Source organism: Mus pahari, chromosome 5, assembly GCF_900095145.1.
Source record: "Mus pahari chromosome 5, PAHARI_EIJ_v1.1, whole genome shotgun sequence".
Lineage (NCBI taxonomy): Eukaryota > Metazoa > Chordata > Mammalia > Rodentia > Muridae > Mus > Mus pahari.
In genome coordinates, this window is record NC_034594.1 from 104,759,008 (window position 1) to 104,764,508 (window position 5,501).

Genomic DNA, 5,501 nt, shown 5'->3' on the forward strand with positions numbered 1-5,501 from the left:
GGGAGCTAAAGAAAGTACCCAAGGAGCTAAAGGGGGTTTTCTAATAACAACAGAGCTGTTTCACAGTCTCAGAGCAGCATTTTACAAGACCTCCCAAAATCAAGCCACTGACAATCCTGGGTTTCCTCAGGAAAGCCTTGCTGAGGAACTCTTGGTTCAGACACCGAGGAATATGATGAATGTAGTGGATGCAGGGGATAGGGAGAGTCACTGTTCTTTGGATGCAACCCCTAATATGATGCTCACACTCCAGTGGTCATCCCTATGGCAACTCAGACTGGCAACATTAGGCGGACAGACTTGGTGGGTTTTTAAAAAGTCCATGAGATTTGAAGGAAAACCCAGTGGTGTGGGCATAGGAGGAGCTTNGAGGAAGGGAGTAGGAACACTGATCAAAACATAGTCCTGAGNTAAAGAGATGGCTCAGTGATTTAGAACAAAGCCTGCTTTTCCTGATAACTGGGGTTCAATTCTTAGAGCCTCTCATACACAGCAGCTCTAACTCCAGTGCCAAGAAATCTCCTGACTCCTCTGGCCCATAGGGTACTTGACATGGGTGGTGCACATATATAGATGCAGACAAAGCAGTCATGCATATAAAGATAAACAAACCTTTAAAGACATCCATTTCTGAAATTCTCAAATGACAAAGTTTTTAAAGTAACTGATGATGTGTATCACAGTAAAGAGAGAATCAGTATGTCAGCCATTCATTTAACAAAGAGTTAAGTTCAACAAACAACTCTGGCAATAATTGAAACTTAAGATGCTATTACCCATGTGTGCAGAAACAAGAAGCCAACTGTCTTGACAGACATTTTGTGGGACACAGAAATGTGGTTTTACTAAATCATCCGTACTTTTCATAATTAACCAGAGTTTCAAGGTATCATGTCACACTTAACTTATGAAGCCTGGCAGGGGGCTAATGTGCTTGTGTATTATTAGCACTGGACAGTAAAAGAAGGAAACACTAACTAGGTGATCTCCCTTAAATTTCAATCGAATAACAAAACCAAGAATTTACTTCCCTAAACCCAACCTTACAATATAAACCCCATGTTTCTAGGGAACCCTCTGATAGACACAAGATGGCTGGAGGGAACTACACAATCACCTCACATTCATCAACTGTATCCCTTGTCATTTTTAATTAAGTAAGGATAAAACTGGGAGAGTAAAGACACACTCTTCAAGTCAGTGCTTACCCCCCACAGCTAAACCTCTGAAAAAAGGTCAGTGGAGTCACTGGGTACAAACTGATTCCATTTTGACCTTAGAGTACTTGTTGTTGTTGTTGCTGTTGTTGCTGTTGTCGAGCGATTTTGTTTTGTTCCATTGTGACAGGCCTAGGCAGACCCCAAGTCTTGATCCTCTTGCCTCAGCCACCCAAACTGGAGATTAAAATTACCAGTGTTTGCCACCATGCCAGGCCCCGTGCACTGTTACTTAAATGTGCAAGTAAAAGACATCAGTGAGGTGGTTGCACAAATTTCTCTTGTTCTAGAAACTAAGCAGGTAGCTTTAAGACACAAATACTAGACTATAATGTAGGACACACACTCCCTAAAGGCTCCAGCAGGTCCAGCCTAATAAAACCACGGTAGCATGCGACTATGAAGGTGTGCATACAAGACTGGAGGAGAGCAAGTGCCTCACAGCCCAGCCCACCTCCATGGCCCCACACACCAATTCTGGGAAGCTGCTCCCACTCTATAAATGGATGATTTATAACTAGACTAGTCAACATCAATAAAAACAGAAAGCTGAACTGGGCATGGTGGCACAGGCCTATAATCCCAGCATTTAGGAGGCAGAGGCAGGTGGATTTCTGAGTTCGAGGTCAGCCTAGTCTACAGAGTGAGTTCCAGGACAGCCAGAGCTATTCAGAAAAACCCTGTCTTGAAAAACAAAAACAAAACAAAACAAAACAAAAGAAAAACAAACAAACAAAAACCCCGGAAAGCTGGAGCAAATGCACACAGCACAGGATACAGGTGGAAAAGTGATTTTTTTTTTTTTTCAGAGTATTCTGGCTGAGATATCTGCTTTGCTTTTTCTGTGATTACATTCATCTTTGCTAAGCTCCGGATCACAATCTCAAATGTTCTGTGAAAAGTATGTCTTACTACATTTGCCAGAATAAAGCCCAGAATGTTTGACTAGTAGTTCCTATAAAAACTAATTACCTTGCTCAGCTCACCCCACCATGTCCCAAGACATGACAAGGAGATGTTTTCTTAACAAAAGAGTGAATTCTTTTGTGGTTTAAATAATAGTCGTATATTTCCTATATGCTACTTTGGAAGAATAAAGAACACTGCTTTTTGAAGGCAGCCACCTCCATCTCCTGATCTCTACTAAGGAATGAAGGAGACTGGTTCAAGGAAGCCCTCATGGTTCTAAAATCCACAGATGCCCAAGTTCTTTCTATGACACTGTGCAGTAATTATAGGTAAACTGGAATCTGTAAGCCTTCAATAATGTGTGCACCAGGGCTGGAGATGACTCAGCAGTAAAGACCACTAGCTTTTTTTCCCAGAGGACAAGGGCTGAGCTCCCAGCCAAGGCAGTTTACTATTTGTAACTTTAGTTCCAGAGAATCTGATGCCCTCTTCTGGTCCTTGGGCACTAAGTGCACTCAGTGACAGGTAAACATGCAAAACCATTAAGCCATGTAAAACCAAAGAAAAGGAAAGAGGAAGCTTTCATATTTAAAAGCTACTGCTAGTTTAACAGGGGAAAAGATCTACACTGGGTAAAAAGGAAACTAACCTGAGTTAACATTAAAATGGTGCTTTAATAATAGCAATAAGGTAGTTATGCTAATTAATTAACTGACTAAAACAGGCAGGGATTAAGTTAATTTTGAAGTAACTCCAGTTGTGCACAAACTCTTGGATTTCTGAGTAGTTANACTGCCACGATGAAATGGGATCAATTTCAATCTCCCCACTTGCCCACAGGATATAAGAGCCAACTAGGCCANTTATATTTGATCCCATTCAAAGCACATCAGCTGTTTCCAATAAGGCTTGACTTAACCTCTGCTGTCTAACGTCTGCTTGTTGACATTATGCTGAGCACCTTTTGATTCTCTTTATGGGTGACAACCTACTTGAGCCTCACTCAGACTCCAACAGGCAGTTTGGTCTTTTTCCATCTTAAAGATAAAAGTGAAACCTAAGCCACAGCCTGCACACAGGACCCTCTGGATTCAAACAAGGAAGATGGAGTTCAGAACCTGTCTGCTTGGCTTAGCTCCTTTCCCATACCAGATGTGGGAAACTGCTTTTTCATGGACAATGTAAAGATGCTTTGAGCCAGCTTTTCCTGGATATCTTTGCTTCTCTACAGTACACAGCTATTACCATAAATTAAATTCAGTATAAAGGGAGTAAGCCGTTACTCATATATCATGAGGAGGAACATTGACTTTAATATCATTTTTCTTTGAAACACCATTACTGTCCTTAAATATACCTGCAGGGACATGTGGAGAGGGTGAGAGCCAACCCCCAGGATAGTAATTAAAAAGTTAAAGAGACAGTGTTCCAAAAGGGGTCTAAAGCTAAGAATGTGCTTTAAACACCATATTCAAATATTCACAAGAAAAGAAAAAAAGAGGAAACTTTTAAGATCATAGTGCCAGAAAACTGACTAGGCCTGGGATATCAATTACTACATCAGCAGCAACAAAGCCTTGAGAGGGGAAATTGGTAACCCAGAAGCTTCTACATACACTGTAGTTTCACCAATAGAAGGCAAGCTCAAGAAGTCAATAGGAGAAATGAATTGCACCCTGAATGTTGTTCCCTTGGACCAGAGACTCAGCAATCAACAGTGCCTGTCCCTCACTTGTCTTTTCAGAGGGAAGAGCAAGTAAAACATCCTAAGCCATCTCAGTGCTCCAAGAGCAGGGCCTGATGCTGCTGGGAGAAAGGTGCAGTGTTTAAATGTAAGCGTGTTCCAGTCTGATTGAAGGTGGTGACTGACAAAAGATGTCATTTCACAGTAAGAAGATGACTTGGACTTCATGGACATTCTGTAGGTAAATAATTTGNGTCTCAAAGGAAAGTTTTAAAGAGAGGTTATTTGTAGAATACAAATGAAACAAATGGCCAGGAAAATAATAAAAGCATAACTCTCAAGTAACAACAAGACCTTTATCCATAAATGCGATTGCTTATGATCTCAAATTCACGTTGTAATCTATAAAAGAACAAAAGTATTGACTGAAGACTTAAGCAACTTACGATAGATGGGGGTATGCAACGATGGATGCAGTTACAATAATAATGCACATGTCTCCAATCTTAAAGTTGAATAGACCCAAGGAGAATTATGTAACTTAAAAATGCCATTCTTTAATAAAAGCAGTATCTCCATGAGATTCTCTGTCAGAGCTCCATCTCTGCACTATTTAAAACACTGCAAGGATTTTCCTTCTCAGTTGATCACTTTCAATCAATAAGCACAGGGCTAGGCAAACAGGAGGTTCTTGGTAAATAGTTCTTTGATGTCATTGAACATTGATGCTCTTTTCATTTATTCTTGTTATGCATTGCCACAGCAATAAAACCTTACTCTTAACCCAAGGTTCATGCAGGTCTCTATGAGTTCAAGGCATCTGCATAAAACTGTCTCAGAGAAAGACTAAGGACCCCATACTGTGACTTCATGGAGACTCCTGTCTTCATCTCTTGCTACTTAGACTAGAATTGTTCATGTCCCTTGTTACATGTAAGCTTACACAGACTGTCTCATAGATGAGAAAACTGGGACCCGAGAGATTAACTTAATTGTTGGGTTAAATATTCACTATACAAAAAAATCATATTGAAACCAAAGTTTGACCGATTCATAAGCACAAGTTCTTTTGCTGGTTTTCTTCCAGATGATGTCAACTTAAAAGGCAATAAAACTATGCTGACCTCAATACTGCCAAAAGAGAGCTAACCCAAGAGAGTAAAAAGATTACTTTTACATATGTAAAAAGTACAGGCATATAGAAAACATAGACAGATTTACAGTGTGTGCGTGGAATTAATAGTTCATGAGGTGNGGTTAATCAGGGGAAAAGATGCTTAAAAGATTCTTGTCAGAGGGAAGATAAGAATGAGAGATGGGCAGTGATGGGCTGAAGTCATCAACTGAGCGTGTGCCTGATGTATAAAGGCCTGTGCTACACCCCCAGCACCATAATAACTACATTTATTTTTTTTTAAAAAATGTTAAATAGCAAGTAACTCAAATCTGCACTAATATCACTGAGCAAACAACAGAAAGTCAGGTGTTAAACTCACCACTTTGGCAAATCAATCAGGAGATTTTTTTTTCATTAGCTTAGAATACATTTATTTCTATTTAAAATAGAAAATGTACAAAAGTAATTGCCCCTGGTGTGATATCTCTAACTAAATCTTTAGCTTAAACATAAACTAAGTATGACAAATACCCATAAGAGTAACAATAGAAACTGAGTACCTGTTTTCAGGGCA

General features: G+C 39.9%; 1 protein-coding gene across 1 annotated transcript in view; it reads right to left on the reverse strand.

Annotated features, from left to right (window-relative positions):
• Positions 1-5,501, reverse strand: part of Cd55 (CD55 molecule (Cromer blood group)) — a 52,516-nt gene that overhangs the window by 19,664 nt on the left and 27,351 nt on the right. The window lies entirely within an intron of this gene.